The 19,025-nt window shown below is 44.2% G+C and overlaps 1 long non-coding RNA gene across 1 annotated transcript in view; it reads left to right on the top strand.

Annotated features, from left to right (window-relative positions):
• The window catches only part of LOC142490882 (uncharacterized), a 73,782-nt gene extending 54,757 nt beyond the window's left edge, over window positions 1-19,025 (top strand). Inside the window, exon 3 of the long non-coding RNA XR_012800128.1 lies at window positions 18,918-19,025. This is a non-coding gene — a long non-coding RNA (uncharacterized LOC142490882). The remainder of the gene's footprint in view (window positions 1-18,917) is intronic.

Here is a 19,025-nt window from a genome sequence, read left to right as displayed (position 1 = left end):
TTGTTCAGCAAACACAAGCTAATTACTTGAGAATGACTAATGTACCACAATTCAACTTGAACACCTCACAGGCAGGATCTGTTCATGCTGGTCAGTTTTCACCACATGCTTCTGATCTTCATTCACTAGGTCCGAATGTTACCGGTCAAGTAGCAGACATTGCTGTGCAGGTTCCTGACGACATCCTACCGCTGCCATCTGTACAAAATCAGCAGCTGACACCTACAAAGGAGGCGACAAAAACAAAACACAAGCAGTTACTACTGACCAGTTTTTGGTCAAAAACAAAAAAAGACACACATGAAACAGACCAACCATCACTTGTGCAGTGTCTACCAACTTGCTCACGTGTCAGTGGGCACAAGCCCTGTCGGTTAGTCACTGGCCACAAGCCCTGTAAGTGAGTCACTGCCCAAAAGCCCTGTCGGTGAACAGTCACTGCCCAAAAGCCCTGTAGGTGAGTCACTGCCCAAAAGCCCTGTAGGTGAGTCACTGGCCACAAGCCCTGCCCGTGAAGTGCCAGAGGCCAGTCAAAGTGGCTCTGTTGTGGCTAAAGTTGTTGCCAAACGAAAAAGGAAAATACAAGAGACAACAAGCAGGCCTGTTACTCGATCTCAAAAGGAACAAAAAAAATAAATGTTATAATTCACTAAATATGTCTTTGGCCTTGTTTTGTTGACTTCAGATTATCTAATTAATATTGTATGTATGCAGAAGACTGTGTTGTTTCCAAACTTTCAAGTATGTTCTTGTACACGTGAAGTTTTGGAAATGTTAACAGTCCTAATTAAAGAATAGTGTTATAAATATTGATGTATTAATCGTCTGTTCAGTAATGGTCCACCAGGAGCCAGTTGCTAAGTTTAGAGAAGCTGCCATTGACTTTGCAGCAAAACATTGCATTTGGGTGTGTTACTTGATGTAATCATTGCATGTGCATATTATTCACATGCAATTAAAAAAAAACCTATTTAACTGCAAACATCTTTCTTGTACGTGTACAGCAGGATTATGTGTAAAATATTACTTACCTTTGCTTTGCTTGTAATGTTGTCCTTTAATCATTTATGTGTTCTTGTTTCAAGAACATCTCTGAATTTATACTAATATATATGTAGTATGTATGCATATATGCACACACACACACACACACACAGTGTGTGTGTGTGTGTGTGTGTGTGTGTGTGTGTGTGTGTGTGTGTGTGTGTGTGTGTGTGTGTGTGTGTGTGTGTGTGTGTGTGTGTGTGTGTGTGTGTGTGTGTGTGTATGTATATATAGTACTATCTAAACTGGTATAGATGTATTTACAAAAAACATACACTTCATGCTTCCTTGTGAAAACACAGTATTTTAATAATACAGGCCTAATGTTTGAAAACTATACTAAGTGTGAGCCTCTAACAGTATTGGGCGCAAACAAATGTTTATTACTTAATTCACTCATGTTTATCACCATTTAAATAGGTTTCATACAAGGCCTACTTACTGCCATCAATATGTTGTGTGTACTCCTGCAATATAAAAAAAAAAAAAGATACATTATATATATATATATATATATATATATATATATATATATATATATATATATACATATACATATATATACACACACACACACACACACACACACACACATATATATATATATATATATATATATATATATATATATACACACACACTATATATATATATATATATATATATATATATATATATATATATATATATATATATATATATATATATATATATATTTATACACACAATATATATATATATATATATATATATACACACAATATACATATAGTACAATATACACTTTATATATATATATTTATTTATCAGAGAGATATATGTATATATATATATAGATACACACGTATTTAAACTCATGCAGACAGGGAGTTAACCAGACTTTCAAATACACACAGAAATGTATGCGGGAAAGAAACATTTCATTTTGCAGGTGTGTGTATTTACTGATATGGCTGTCTAAGCACTATTTTCACACAGTGCTCTTTGTTATTTTGCAAGAAAACTCAATGTTACTTAATTACAAGTGTAGGAATGTTTTCAGAAACGAGATAAAAAAAAGGATACATGTTTGTCCCACAAGCGGCTATCACAAACCACAAATGTTCAACCAATTAAAACTACAAATCCAATTGGCGTTTGAAATGAGGAGTAAAAGTTTATACTTTTGTTGACCTTGAAAAGGAAACACAGAAATTTGTTAGCCATTGAGCAGTTTCATTTTTATGAGCAAAGGACAGATACCTGCACACATCTTTTGTGCTAATCTGCAAAGGCTGAAGAATTCATTAAAAATCAAAATCCGCAGTTAGGGTATAAATACATGGTATCAGAAGCAATTTTATCAACTTGCGGACACAAAGCAAGCACACGCCAAATCTATGATTTGATTCGAGCAAAATATCCTTATTACCAAGACCGTGGGCATGCGCGCAATTTTAATTCCTCAGTAAGATTCACTTTATCAACTAATGACTGTTTTGAACTTGTGCAGGATAAGCTAGAAGACAAGTATGGTTTCTGGAAGATTGCGAAGGAAAAACATTTCACCGTCAAAGAGGGCACACATATTGTGCTTAAAGGCATATTTATTCCTAATGCCAATAGCAATGGATCCGCTACTACTGTTCCGTGTGAATCGATACCTGCTGCAATATCTGCACCCTCCATTCCTGAAACCCACATTGTACAAGAACAAAACTACTATGATTATGTAGCAAGCCTTTCAGCAGAAAATGCATTGGAATGGGTACCCGAAGAAATGAACCTACCTCCGGACCAATTGTTTGAAGAAAGCAGTGGCGATTCCTATGAGCGCTTCATGGAGGAGATGTGTGACATACTGGATTCAGCGTTTGGGTCAAGCGTGGATGAAAATGCCTTGCATTTCTGGAGCGACCAGTTGCAGGCCGCCGAAGAGTTAATTCTAGAAGAATGGTAAATATAACAATCGTTATGCGTTGACTCTGCGTTTAAACTTTTTTTTTTTTTTTAACCACCATTTTCACTTTCAATGCGTGGATACAGCGTAACATTGCACACTGCATAACATGTAGCGATCACAAAGAAATTGTTTCCTAATACAATATAGTAGAACGTGAAAGAGTAGTACACATTGCTGACGGAATAAATATACGTACTTTCCTATCCCTTTAAACATATTAGCAACATTTTACCATAACTCTAACACATACCTGTTTTGTTATCATGCTACATCTACAACATTTAAAAGCGGGTCCACCACGTATGACGTGGGACCCTTGTCATGGGCCAAGGCGTCCTTAAAAAGGATTACGGATGTAAGTCCCGCCCCCAAGCGACGTGTGCGCCTCAAAGCCTATTGGCTGTCATGTTTTGTTATAGTAACGGTAACTGCAGTGTGTCATGTGTGCGGCTCAGTGTTTGTAGGCGTCAACTGGGCGTTAGCCGAATGTTAATTGAGTGGGAGGAGTGTTAGCGTGCGTTTCACGCTGGTTTAACATGACGTCACACGTATTGCATTTGCGCATTGTGTTATCGGCCGTCCTTTCTGTCCAAACACGTCTGTTTAAAAAGAATACAGATGTACTCGTTTAGAACGAATGTAGTTTCGTCTTCATTGTATTTGAAATAAAGATTTTATGTTTACTGGTATTTTCAAGATGTATTGAACGCACAACGTACGCTTTGTTTTGCGCATGCGCTAACAGTTAGTGGAGCCAAGCGTGAAGTGCGTGCGCACACTAAGATGTGCGCGCACATTTTTCAGTATACAGGCAACGTTCACTTCATATACATAGTTATGCCTGCTACAAATTTAAAGAAACATTACATACTGATGTACACTTGTACTTCTAACATATAAGTGAGTGACGTGTGTATGTACACAATCATATAGAGCTGTGTAACGCGTTGTCACGGATACATATATAGTAAGGTGCCATATTTGACCATCATGTGTTTGCTGTATTTCAGAGATGTCAGGGAAGATACAATCGGATCAATGTATGATTTCAGAAGAGTCTACCTTTATATGAGATGATTGTGAGGAGGAGCCACCGACTACTATACTACATATGGAACTAATTTTATATTGCTTGCAGCGCTTATTAACAAACAATTAAAAATGTGATACCCTTATGCCTATATTGCATAAGCACTTAATTAACATAATGATGTTGCAAAATAGTGCCTCATGAATTTTTATTGAGTGTTCTTTAATGACTACTATCATTTTATGGCATGGTGTGTTTTATATATAACAACCATTCCCACTCTGCTAACACATTTGTGTATTCTATTGTGTAATGGAACGTATGACTGTCGAAACTATGTAACAATAATAATAATAATAATAATAATAATAATTATAATATGAGCATGTTCATGTATAGCGCTGCTAGTTGTACACAGCGCTTTACAGACACATTTTTCAGGCTGAGGTCCCTGGCCCGTGGAACTTACAATTTATTTTTTGCCGCCTGAGGCACAGGGAGATAAAGTGACTTGCCCAAGGTCACAAGGAGCCGACACCGGGAATTGAACCAGACTCCCCTGCTTCAAACTCTCAGTGCCAGTGTGTGTCTTTACTCACTGAGCCACTCCTTCTCCCAATGTAAAGGACACTTACAACCAACTAGCCATTTATTGTTAAAAATCTCTTGTTACATGGGTATGTTGATAAAATGGTTTGGGACTGTAGCAAATAATGTTATTGGCCAGATGTTGGGGTCCCCTACAATGCATGATGTTCTGAATATTACATCAACATCATGTAATGAAGTACGTTTCTGTGTATATTTCATTAACCTAACTAACTATAGTTTACTGTGTTTATTAAACGTTCTAAAAATACATAGTATAGTCAATATGATGATATAAGCTACCATAATAAAGCTGGTGTTATCATTTGTCGGTGTTATACATGGATCCTACACAAATTGATACAGACACAAACAGTTGTCTTAAAAAGTGTGTCTATGCTAATGTGCACGTGATTGACGTTACAATTGTGAGAATACTTGATAATTATCATCATGATAATGATGAAGTGACGTGATTTATATTCCAAAAATATTACCAACATTGTCATATTGGTAAATTAGAAATGCTAAATGACAGTAACATTTGCGACAAAATTGTGTTTTCTGTTAACAGTTTTACACTTGGTACATGTAGGACACATCCACACACGTGTGACTTATACATACACATGTCACAAATTTCAATTAATGTTGACTATTAATTCCTAGCATTAAAAAACACCTACATTGCTAAATATAAGATGTAGTACGCATTGTTGTGATTACAGGCATTCATGCATGGAGTGTTATGATCAGTCAATTTCATCCGTGATGAATGAGCTCCCGTAAGTAAAGAAATAAGTACAGTTATCCCCTTGTCTCCAAACACCTCTATATTACATTAATGGAATTTATAAGGAAACATACATAAAATGTGATGAAATGGGAGTAATCATTTTCTAATACAATGCACATGAAACCTCAAGAGTAGCTAAATGCATATACATGATACAGAAAGTACATATATGTTACATTTGTGTTTAAACCAATATGTTGGGTTTTGACTTCAAATAATTATAGGAAGATTGATGTAGGCACATCTTATGAGAGATGTCAGCAAATATACATACCATGATCAGTCATACTGGAGATATACCTATAATGCAAAGGAACAATATATAAATTGCAAACATTGACATGCCATCTTCAGTACCGTAAACAACACAGCAAAGTGTGTATTTGGTGTTAAATGTGCAACACCATGTATATTTAATCACATTCCAAATGTAAATCAGCCTGGTGTACACATCATATGGATGTACATGTTACACTGCACCAATAACATTGTATGTAAGCATACTAGAAGCATGAATGAGTATGGGCATAATATGTGTATTGTGTTAGCATAAGGAACAACACAATGCTAAAATATTAGTGCTTTGTTACCCCAGTTGTATTGACATACACACAACTAAAGTACAATTGAAGAGGGATTATATAACCTGTGCAACAATAACATACCGGTGCCACATCCCTTTGTGCACACAGCAGAGAAAAGAAAGGTGTGCAACCCATATTCATCTGTGTCCTACCAGAAGGGTATATAAAAAAACATTATTGTTAAGATAACATAATGTAACTATAAAAGTAGAACTTGGAACATATATGTTTTTACTTACAAGAAAAAAATGAATTGATGAGATTCTGGCGTGTCTGGCCACCACTGGCTGTTTGTTCATTTTCAGCAGCTACATGGGTGGGATGCTCGTCTACCAAAGGCTCAGCTAGGTCTGATTGTACATTGTGCCTGAGTGCAACATTGTGCAAAATGCAACAGGCAAGGATAATATCAGACACTTTTTGAGGCTTGTATAGAAGAGCCCCACCAGTTCTGTCCAGACACCTAAATCTGGTCTTGAGTAGGCCAAATGTCCTCTCTATAACAGATCTTGTAGATATATGGGCTGCATTGTACCTCTCCTCTGCTTCAGTTTGAGGGTTTAGCACCGGAGTCAAGAGCCACGGCCTAATTCCGTATCCTGAGTCACCTATAATGAATGTAGCACACATAAGCTGACATTAGTGATCAAATTGTACAATGCCAACATTCCTAAATAAAAATGTGTTTTGTGTTAGAACATGTAAATGTGTACTCACCCAGCAGCCAACCATGTTCAAAATGTCCCTCTTCGAACGCATGTAAGACTGAAGAGTTCCTCAGGATAGAGGAATCGTGACTGGAACCAGGGAATTTGGGTACCACATGCATTATCCTCATCGTCGCATCACATACCACCTGTACATTGAGTGAATGGTAGTGCTTACGATTGCGGTACACATGCTCACTCTGACTAGGTGCAATCAAAGCAACATGTGTGCAATCGATTGCACCCAGCACACATGGTATCCCTGCTATATTATAAAAGCCAGTCCTTACTTCCAGCCACTCTGTCGCCTCTGTAGGAAAATGAATATAATTCCTAGCGCGTCTATTGAGTGCATAGAGAAACTGGGTCAAGGCCCGCGAGAATGTAGATTGCGAGACCCCGCCCACTATGCCCACAGTTGTCTGGTATGACGCGGAAGCAAGATAATGTAATGAGCACAGCATTTTAACAAGCCCAGGGACTGCACGACCTCTGGCTGTGAAAAAATCTAAATCTCCCCTTATCTCCTCATAAAGAGATAAGATTGCTGCTGAACTCAAACGATAGCGACTTACAATCTCCTCCTCACTCATCCCATCTAACAGGGTTCTCTCCCTGTACACACGCGGACGAGGCACAACTTGTCTCCTCTGTCTTCTTCTCTGATCTCCTGTCCCTCTACCTGTCCCTCGGCCTGTCCCTCTCCCTGTCCCTGTCGTATCCGAGTGACTGTCCCTGTCACTGTCCCTCGGTGTGTCCCTCCCTTGCCCTATATGATTCTCTTGATCATCAAGCATGTCATAGAAAAGAATGTTCCTCCGTCTCCTAAACAATCTCAACATTTTGAAATGAGTAGCTGTGAATGAGCAGGTAATGGGCGTCCTTTAAATAGGTATGTGATGATGTCAGGTGACATAGTAAAATGCAAGGTGTTACATTAACATAATAAAGTACTTCTGTGGCAAGCTGTGTGCAGTTGTTGTTATAAGTATTTGTTGTGTGTATTCTGCAGGGAATGATGATATTTGCCAATGATGTGACGTGAAGCTTTGTACAAAGATTGGTTGAAAATAAATAGTGTAATGTGCAATGCATGTAACACTTGTGAACGCAACAGTCAGTCATGTAATTAGACAAAAAGGCTGAGATTGACGTGGGAAAAGTTTGGTGTAACATGTGTAATTAGGCATGTTATTGTCACATGTTGACAACAATGAATAGTCGTGTGCATATGCATGCATTTCTGTAATGAGGATAGTTGGTATAGAATGAGTTTACAAGGTGTCCCAATGATGAATTACTGTACATGTGTGTATAAGTTAGGTTGAAGTGCTTGTAATGCTACGGTTACAATGTAAACATGCAATGTGATTGAGCGTCCAATAAGTGACGTCATGAAAATAGGGAGGACCCAAAACTATATGTAAACATGAGAATACAGATGTACATGAACGTTTAAAGATGCGTGACACATTACAAGCATTGTGTAATGTAAAGGAAGATGAATATACTGTGTATGTGTGACATGTGTGACATGTGTAACATCATGTAAATAATTGTCGCTCAGTTCAGTAAAATGTGTGATATGATGTGAGGTTCTCCTTTAAGAGTTGAGTATAGTATTTTCCCTTGACACATCATCACATGATGAGTAATGTGACCCGCAAATGCTGACAACATGTAAAAGTAGAATGTTATGCAAATAATACACGTCAGCTGTGACACAATGCAGGGAATGCCCCCCACACTGTAATGCAAATGACGTTTGTATTGTGAGCAATGAAACGTAAACAGTACTATACTGTTATACGTCCCCGCTCCATTGACTCCATTGATGTACAGAAGAGTTTTTTTTTCTAAGTGCCGTTCCGGCAGCCTTAGCGATCGTTCTCCCCTCCAAACTGCCAACTTTAGTTGGCGGGAGAAATTGGCCATAACATCTCAATTTCGTAGTGCCGATCAGCCCCGATAAGCTGATTTTTTTTGTTGAATCCAGCCGATTTAAAAAAGTGGCGATCAGTGGCGAAAACAGGCTTATCGGCAGCCGACTGGCCATAACAAAATAATCGGCTCCGAAACCTGGCGAAATCAAGCACTTATCGGCGCTTACTGAATCTCAAACCCAATTTTGGCTATAAAATGGCGATAATTCCCTTATCAACGCTTACTGCATGAGGCCCATAGATTTGGTAGCTTTTATTGAGGATTAACTGTCCCTATTCTTTATACACACACACACACACATAATAAAAAATGAATAGACGATACTGTTCTGTGGCTAACGAAATGCTTTTATTTGTGTGAGCCTTCGAGATACACTGATCTCTTCTTCCGGCGATGTTACAATGAATAAAGCAAAACAAATATATGATCCCCTGCGCTTCATCCATGTAAGTAGCATACAGCTATGCGAAAAAATTGGCCATACAATAGTGAAAAACGTAAAGTGAATCCCTGCGCTTCTGCCTAATGGGTTAACAATATATGTGAAATAAATATATATACATGGTGTGCAAATCTATGAGATAAAGGAGACTTTTAGTTACATCCTTTGTTCAAATAATGCCCAAGCCTGCCACCAAACGCCAAGGTAAGTCTCATAGGCAGGTCCCTACACTGAATAAAGCAAGCAAGGGTTTAACTTAAAACCAGTGCATCTTGAAATGTTTTCTGTGACTGAAACCTATCCCTCCCCCTTTTGCAGTATGCAATTTATGACTTGAGGTGTTAAATAGTCCCTGAATGTTAGTGATGTAAGAGTGTGTGTATGTATTGTGACAAACGCCCTCTTTTGTAGCGCTGACGTCTGTCTGGGTTCTTCAAGACACAGTCTTCTAGGGTTAATTATACAACAAACAGGATCATGCAAAGTATTATATTGCTTAACTCAGGCTTCTGCCTGCTTTATTTTCATCCAAGTAAGGGACTGCAGCTTTAACATGTGTAGGCAAGAGGCACTCAGATATTTTCATTCAGCGGTTTACTCATATCAGTGTTATAGCATTTCACACAGTGTCACTTTTAAGAAATAAAAATCAAATCATATAAAGAAATCCTATCCCTTTCAGGGATCTAACTACACATCAGAATCAGCCCCTAACTGCTGCTGGCCAACTAACCTGGTTCCCCAGCTTAAAACAATGCCCTCTCATTTAGGGTCACTAGATACAGCACAGTCTTTTAGCAACAGCAATAAACATTTGTTTTGTCTTATCTGTTCGTGGTGGGAACTCGGTCCCAAGTATCCAGGCAAATCCTCTGGTACTGTGATACTTGGAGGGGCCGTCCACCCCGAAACTGGATACAGGGGGGCAGCGATACCCCCAGCCTCCAGGCTCTAAGGAGAGAGACTGAAATGCAAACCTCTCTGTTCTAAATACCTGTGCAAGTGATTAGGAGAGCAGGTGAGGGAGAACTAGACCCATTGTAATCTGTGGTCTGGATTTTCCATCCAGCAGTCTGAGTTAATGTGAAGCTGTGGAATGGATCATTTTTAACTATTCCTGCACTTTCTGACCTAAAACGGGGCAGAAAGCTGCCTAACATCTTTGGACTATGTCACAGTATGTACGTAAATATACATTTATAAAGCGCCCACAGTGTTTACAGCGCTTTACAAAAGGTGCGTGTATATCAATGGGAGAGAGATGTCACTGCGCCCAAAAATAATGTATCCAAAATATTAGAAAACAATGAATAAGAATCAAAATAATTATCTGTAACCCTGTTTCCTCCCTCCTCTGGGAGATTCTACAGTACGCTACCTGGTCTGGGTGTGTATGGTGCTGAGGCATACCTGTTGGTTCAGGAGAACTGAGTAGCCGCAATGGTAAGGGGCAACAGGACAGGCTTTTGGTGATATATGGGTTCTTTTTATCAGTGGTTCAGCGCCTCCAGCTGTGATGGGCTCCTGGGATGCAGGACGTCAGCTCCCACCACAACACTCCTCATCTCTTCTGCCCAGGAACTGACACCCAGTCATATGTATATAGAACAAAGATGTTTATTGGACATTACTGCAGCTCTTCATACAGCATAGATATAATGATCTCCGAAGTCCTAGGACTTCTGGAGGGTGCATACCCGGTAGTATTGGAGTATTCAGTCTTGATGGTCCCCAGGCATAAGCCTGGGGTGGCCAGCTCATCCACGCAATGGGAGAGACTCACAGCCCATGCTCCCTCTTCCTGCTCCAGAGCAAGACTCTCTCAACTAACTTTAGGACACTCCTCTTAATAAGGATACAGGGGCAGGCTCATGGACTGCACCTATCCCTAATAGGCTGCACGCAGGCCACGAGCCATCACCACACTCCTGTCCATCAAAGAGGAGCACAGGGGAGTCAAGGGCCCATAGATTAACCTGTTACTTCCCTGAACTTACTAGAGGCTTACATAACAGATACACTATGGGGGAGAGAGAGGTATTATGGGACATACCATGTTACATATCTATGAATATAGAAGTGAATGAAAACAGACACCACCAGATCCACAAAAAATGGTCAGGAGACAAACAAACAATGAGACAAAAAGACAAAATGAACAAACAAACAAAGGCAGCGATACAAAAGGAAGGTAGGTAAGGAGGGGGGAAAGGAAACAAAGGGAAAAAACGGGAACCCTGATGAAGTCGGAACACTGTCGATGAAACGCATAGGGTGTTTGAACATTCCTAAGCATCATTACGCTTTTGTTACTGGGTGAACCAGGAAGCCTAGGAACTTTGAGCCGTGCACTACGTTCCAGAGGAAGGGCTTTGTGGGCCCACCACCACTGGTAGCGGATATGCATCAACAGCCTAGCTAGGAAGCAGTGTTCCTGACATTGGCCTCACCTGATACCCAAGGAATGATCATATTCTGTTCTATGCTTATGTACTAGCCACCCTTGTGAGAGTTGGATTACTTTGTGTAAGGCCCGGGGGAACACCTCTCTCTAAAGGGGTTCCCCCCGTGACTTTACTCACCCCCGCTCCAGCTCTGCCGCCGCAGGCGGGATCTCCCTTCTCCTCCGCTTCCCGCGGCGGCTACTGATCTCGCGCATGCGCGCGCATGGCCGAGGACTTTTACGTCCTCCCTCAGGGGGAGTTCCCACCCCCAGCTAAGGCCGCGCGCGCCTCTCTTGTGCGGCGCACACGCCTGATGCGTGTGCACCGCTCACAAGCTGCACATCTAGCACAGCTGTGGTGAGTTTCTTCCTACCAATCCCAATCTTTCCTGGGACCGCTCCCTCGTTACTCCCCCTCTCCCTATTGGTCCTTCCTCCTACTTATACCTTGCTCAGCCATTCATTCTTTGGCTGAGCATAGCTTTGTATGACCTGTGTTAACCACGGTCATGCCTGCCTCAGTTCCTGTCTCTTTGTCTCCTTAGTGATTCCTTGCGTACCGGCCTAGCTGTGGATCCGCTCTGGTCTTCTACCCTTGGTTTGTATCCTGACTTCCTGGACTCCCCGACCCCTTCACCTCGGTTTGCGGATTCCGACCTACCTCCCGGCTCTGGACCCCAGGCTCTCGGTACCACCTATCTTCTGGAACCTCCCTTCTCGTCTGGCGAATATCTTACTTTATCTTATACTCCCAGATGGTTCCAGATGCCTATTTTCCACTTTCCAGGCGTGTCCCCGTAGCTGTGGGTGCAGTTTGTTACCCATCTCACCTCAGTTTCGGGGTCCCACCTTGTCCGTGGTGAGCACAGCGTAACACTTTGGTGCCAATAAAATGTTTTATTTACGGAATCACGCTATGCAGCCTGCGTTCTCCTTCTTTGTTGATGAAGGTCCCACTATGGTGACCGAAACATTGGTTGTAGTGCCTCGCCTGTTCTCAATACAGATTCTGCTTTGATTTGAACCTACAGTGTGCTGTCTCTCATTATCGGATGTCCTTCTGGTAATTGTTGTTTATTTATATATATATATATATACAGTGTTCGACAATTGTATACATTTACTCGCCCGGGGCGGGTGGATTTAACCCCCGGGCGAGTAACTATTGGCCCAAGCAGCACACGTGTTTTTTTTTTAAATTCCCCCGTTCGCGCTGAAATTTCCCTGCTCGCGCTGAAAAAAAACAAAAAAAAAAAAACTCCCCTACCTGACTCCTGATTGGCGCGCGCTCCAGGCTTTGTGGGCGCGCGGCCAGGCTCTATATGAGCCCGCCCCCAACGAGCGGCCATTCTGCCTGGAGCTCTGTTGGAGGGTAAGTACTCTCCATGCTGCGGCCCCTCTGCTCCTTCCCTGCGATCCCCCTGGTCCCCACATGGCTCCCTACTCCCCACCGCGGAAGCTCTCCTGTCCCCTGCTCCTGTCCCATTCCCGTCCTCCTGTCCCCTGCTCCTGTCCCCTCCTCCTGTCCCCTCCTCCTGTCCCCTGTCCCCTCCTCCTGCTCCCTTCCCCTCTTCCTGCTCCTGTCCCCTTCCCCTCCTCCTGTCCCCTTCCCCTCCTCCTGTCCCCTTCCCCTCGATCCACCGATCGATGTCAGGGGCGGGAGGTCCCCGCTGCTGCAGCCCGGTTGGCTTGCGGGGGGGGAGGGCTCGGCCCTCACCACGTGCCTCCCATGCGTCCCCTACCTTCATGATGGCGCAGCCGCCGCATGAGGTGGGGGGATGTTGGCCTGGCCCTCCCCCCCCCCCCCACGAGCTTCATGCCGCCGCGGGCTGGGGGGGAAGAAGCAGCCTGCAGCTTGGCCAGGCACTGTGACATGCCGGCGAGGGGAGCAGGGCAGTGGCGGCCACGGCGGGGCTGACTGTCACCTGGGGCGCCCAGTGGGGGATACCTCGCCACGTGCCTCCCACCCACCCTGCTGATTGGGGGGGGGGATGTCGGCCTGCCCCCCACACGAGCGGGAGATGGGCGCGGGTGGGTGGGGGATTTGCGTGGTGCTGGTCGCGGCCTTTCCTCCCCTGTGTGTGTGTGAGAATGTGTATGTGTGTGTGTGTGGGAGAATGTGTGTGTGTGTGAATGAATGTATGTGTGTATGGGAGTATGTGTATGTGTGTGACACCAGAGGTCCCCCCCAGTCAGTAACCCCCCCCAGTCAGTAACCCCCCCCCCAGTCAGTCACCCCCCAGTTAGTAACCCCCCCAGTCAGTAACCTTCCCCCCAGTCAGTCAGTCACCCCCCCCTGTCAGTCACCCCCCAGTCAGTGTCAGTCACCCCCCAACCCCAGTCAGTGTCAGTCACCCCCCACCCCCAGTCAGTGTCAGTCACCCCCCACCCCCAGTCAGTGTCAGTCACCCCCCCACCCCCAGTCAGTGTCAGTCACCCCCCCACCCCCAGTCAGTGTCAGTCACCCCCCCACCCCCAGTCAGTGTCAGTCACCCCCCCACCCCCAGTCAGTGTCAGTCACCCCCCCACCCCCAGTCAGTGTCAGTCACCCCCCCACCCCCAGTCAGTGTCAGTCACCCCCCCACCCCCAGTCAGTGTCAGTCACCCCCCCACCCCCCAGTCAGTGTCAGTCACCCCCCCCACCCCCAGTCAGTGTCAGTCACCCCCCACCCCCAGTCAGTGTCAGTCACCCCCCACCCCCAGTCAGTGTCAGTCACCCCCCCACCCCCAGTCAGTGTCAGTCACCCCCCCACCCCCAGTCAGTGTCAGTCACCCCCCCACCCCCAGTCAGTGTCAGTCACCCCCCCACCCCCAGTCAGTGTCAGTCACCCCCCACCCCCAGTCAGTGTCAGTCACTCACCCACCCAGTCACCCCTGCCCCACCCAGCCACTCACCCAGCAAACCACTCAACCAGCCAGTCACTCACCCAGCCTCTCTCTCTGTGTATCACCCACCCTCTGTGTGTGTCACCCACCGTTTCTCTCCTCTGTCTCCCCCACACTCTCTCTCCCCCCCCCCACACACTCTCTCTCCCCCCCCACACTCTCTCTCTTCCCCCCACACTCTCTCTCTCCCCCCCACACTCTCTCTCCCCCCCACACTCTCTCCCCCCCACACTCTCTCTCTCCCCCCACACGCTCTCTCTCCCCCCCACACGCTCTCTCTCCCCCCACACGCTCTCTCCCCCCCACATGCTCTCTCTCCCCCCACATGCTCTCTCTCTCTCACTCTCTCTCTCTCTCCCCCACACTCCCTCTCTCTCTCTCCCCACACTCTCTCTCTCTCTCCCCCACTCTCTCTCTCTCTCTCTCTCTCTCTCTCTCTCTCTCTGTCTCTCTCTCTCTCTCTCTCTCTCTCTCCCCCCCCACTCTCTCTCTCTCTCCCCCCCACACTCTCTCTCCCTCTCTCCCCCACACTCTCTCTCCCTCTCTCCCCCACACTCTCTCTCTCCCCCACACTCTCTCTCTCCCCCACACTCTCTCTCCCTCTCCCCCACACTCTCTCTCTCTCTCTCTCTCCCCCACACTCTCTCTCCCTCTCTCCCCCACACACGCTCTCTCTCTCTCCCCCACACTCTCTCTCTCCCCCACACTCTCTCTCTCCCCCCCACTCTCTCTCTCCCCCCCACACTCTCTCTCTCCCCCCCCCACACTCTCTCTCTCTCCCCCCCCTCCACACTCTCTCTCTCCCCCACACTCTCTCTCCCTCTCTCCCCCACACTCTCTCTCTCCCCCACACTCTCTCTCTCTCCCCCACACTCTCTCTCTCTCCCCCACACTCTCTCTCCCTCTCTCCCCACACTCTCTCTCCCTCTCTCCCCCACACTCTCTCCCTCTCTCCCCCACACTCTCTCTCCCTCTCTCCCCCACACTCTCTCTCCCTCTCTCCCCCACACTCTCTCTCTCCCCCACACTCTCTCTCCCTCTCCCCCACACTCTCTCTCTCCCCCCCACTCTATCTCCCCCCCCACTCTCTCTCTCTCTCCCCCACTCTCTCTCTCTCTCCCCCACACTCTCTCTCCCCCCCACTCTCTCTCTCTCCCCCACACTCTCTCTCCCTCTCTCCCCCACACTCTCTCTCTCCCCCACACTCTCTCTCTCTCCCCCACACTCTCTCTCTCTCCCCCACACTCTCTCTCCCTCTCTCCCCCACACTCTCTCTCCCTCTCTCCCCCACACTCTCTCTCTCTCCCCCACACTCTCTCTCCCTCTCTCCCCCACACTCTCTCTCCCTCTCTCCCCCACACTCTCTCCCTCTCTCCCCCACACTCTCTCTCCCTCTCTCCCCCACACTCTCTCTCCCTCTCTCCCCCACACTCTCTCTCTCCCCACACTCTCTCTCCCTCTCCCCCACACTCTCTCTCTCCCTCCCACTCTATCTCCCCCCCCCACTCTCTCTCTCTCTCCCCCACTCTCTCTCTCTCTCCCCCACACTCTCTCTCTCTCCCCCACACTCTCTCTCTCCCCCACACTCTCTCTCTCTCCCCCACACACTCCCTCTCTCTCCCCCACACTCTCTCTCTCCCCCACACTCTCCCCACACTCTCTCTCCCTCTCTCCTCCACACTCTCTCTCCCTCTCTCCCCCACACTCTCTCTCCCTCTCTCCCCCACACCCTCTCTCCCTCTCTCCCCACACTCTCTCTCCCTCTCTCCCCAACACTCTCTCTCCCTCTCTCCCCAACACTCTCTCTCCCTCTCTCCCCAACACTCTCTCTCCCCAACACTCTCTCTCCCTCTCTCCCAACACTCTCTCTCCCTCTCTCTCTCTCCCCCACACTCTCTCTCTCTCTCTCTCTCCCCCACACTCTCTCTCTCTGTCACTCACACTCTGGATCTCTTATTTACCCTATATATCTTAACTGCCCTATACTACACCGAAATCTTAACTACCCTATACTGCTTTCTTCCAGATCTGGCTCAAGCTTCACACGGAAGACATCGGAACCCCCCCCTAACCCAGAAGACAGGTAATGAACACCTCCCCAATGTATAACATTGCGGGAATGAGCGTACCTGGACATTGAGGGACTGCGGATCAGGTAAGATCCCAGGTGGGATTGCTGCTTTAGATATTGTGAAGCGGGGACATCCAGACATTGGTTAAGGGGTTCAGGAAACTAGTCATTCACATCTGGCTTTTATTTCTAGATCTGACATTTACACACACACATGTAACAAGGACTAATTGTAGTATAATGTAATACAATAAATACATTTATGTCAAAAACGAATGTTGTTCTGACTAGGAATTTATTAAATGTATTTTATTTATATATTTTATTTTAAAGCGGGGTTGGGGGCGGGGTTGGGGGCGGGACTAGGTGGCGAGTAGATTTTTTGGTTGGGCGAGTAGATTTTTGGGTGATTTGTCGAACACTGTATATATATATATATATATATTATATATATATATATATATGTATATATAAATTTATGAAGAAGCTCTCCACCTACATAAAGATACAATAAAAACAATGGAACTAATTAAACAAAGTTGCTGGTACACTAAATGCACACTGGTTCCTCAAAAGATACAGATGTTTGTGTAGTAGGCTTCAGCACTCACTTGTTAGGAAAACAACAAGTGAAGAGATGATAAAGTGACTGTGCAATCAAAATTACTTGATCTGAAAAAGTTTCAGAGTCTAATGAGAGTGTATTGTGTGATTTATTACTATCCTATCTTTTAGATAATTCTTGCACTGCTTCTAGTTCTTTTTTTGTGAGATTCTTATTCCCCTGTATTTTTTTTACGTCTCCAATGTTTCAATGTCTTTTTGTTCAAACTTGCTAAAGGTGTCAATATGGCCCCCCTTCAGATAACTGGAATAGAAGATAGAATTTTTCTTTAATGGTGTGTGTTGATATCTGTTGCACGTAGTGTTAAGGACATCACTTCTGAATGGGAATATCTAAATGTTGAACCATCTAGGATCTGCCTAAACTTCATAAAAGTACCACAATCCCCCCAACCCCACCCCCCTCCCCGGACGTCCGATCGTGTCAGGAATCAAGCCTCTGAAGGCTAATCTCTCTGGCTACATCGACCAGTTCTTAAAAGAACCAGTCAAAAAACTTAAATCGTATCTAAAAATATGATTCAGGTATTAAATATATTTAAAGAAGTAGCATGGAGAGATGATTACATTCTTGTAAACTTTGATGTGACATCTCTCTATACGGTGATAGATCACACACAGGGTTGCACAGCAGTAGAAGCAAATCTAGTTAAAAATGGAGAATTATATCCGTTACAAATCGAATTTCTCCTGGATAGTATTAGACATATTCTCAGTCATAATTACTTTTGGTACAGTGACAAATTTTTCCTGCAAATCAGGGGAACAACCGTGTGTACCAGCTTTGCGCCGAACTAATATAATATATTTATGGGCATGTGGGAGGACCAATACATATGGTCGGGCCACAAGTTCGGCACAAACTTGCTACACTGACAGATACATAGATGATATATTGTTCATCTGGCAGGGTGGTGTAGACCTTTTGGAAGTATTCCTTGCGAGCTTAAATAGAAACCCCTATAATTTTACATTCATGTACAAATATAGCATGAGGGAAATTGAATTTCTAGATTTATCAATATATGTGGAAAATGGATGTCTAGAAACCAAAACATATATAAAAAATGTTGATTGAAACAACTTCCTATAGGGAGACAAAGTAATCCAAATCTCCAGGCAGGAGACATTTTGGCACCACAAGGACGCAACATAGATATTAATTTGGGATCTTTTTTAAGGGATTGATTAAATGCTTGGATTACCGTGTATACCATTTTGTGATAATGTGTAAACCACACTGGTAATATGAAGAGATACTAGGTGTTACACTGTTTATATGCTGACTGTTATGTATTGTGCATGGTTCTAGTAACAATGCAGAGTTTCCATATCTGTTATATTCTGTATTGACAAATTAATACTGCAAGTGATACAATATTAATTACGTTTATGTCTTCTATTAATAGGTGAGAGAACTCTCATTGGAGTTCAATACTGTATATTGTTAATTGTATATGTTTGGATTAACTTACTGATATATCATGAGTAGTCTTGTAATTTGTATGGCCATATCTTAGTTGGTCTAAATTAATTGTTATTCACTTTATATCATCCCTTTAATAAATTAGTAGTATTTTACTTAGTATATTATCCAATTTGATTGAATTCTTTAAAGCATTGTGTTTTCTTTGTCAAATATATAATTAGATATTATTTTTTTTTTTTACATATTGTCATATCAGACTCGCTATATATAGTTTTCACCAATACACTTTATAAGGGACAGTATCCTTATCCAATAATATGGTATTTTAATATTTTGATATTATTATATTTCCGAGTGCCGCTCTGTTAAATAAATAAATCTCCACAGAGCTGGTGCATGAAGGACAGAGGACATAGCTCCCATGAGATCCCCGGCGTGACACGTGACATAGCGATGCATTTGCTTATATGGGCTCCATGTGAAGGGATATTCCAG

The sequence above is a fragment of the Ascaphus truei genome, chromosome 3, assembly GCF_040206685.1.
Source record: "Ascaphus truei isolate aAscTru1 chromosome 3, aAscTru1.hap1, whole genome shotgun sequence".
In the NCBI taxonomy this organism is placed as follows: domain Eukaryota; kingdom Metazoa; phylum Chordata; class Amphibia; order Anura; family Ascaphidae; genus Ascaphus; species Ascaphus truei.
The sequence above is the reverse complement of the archived record's forward strand: the minus strand, read 5'-3'. Positions and strand labels throughout refer to the sequence as shown.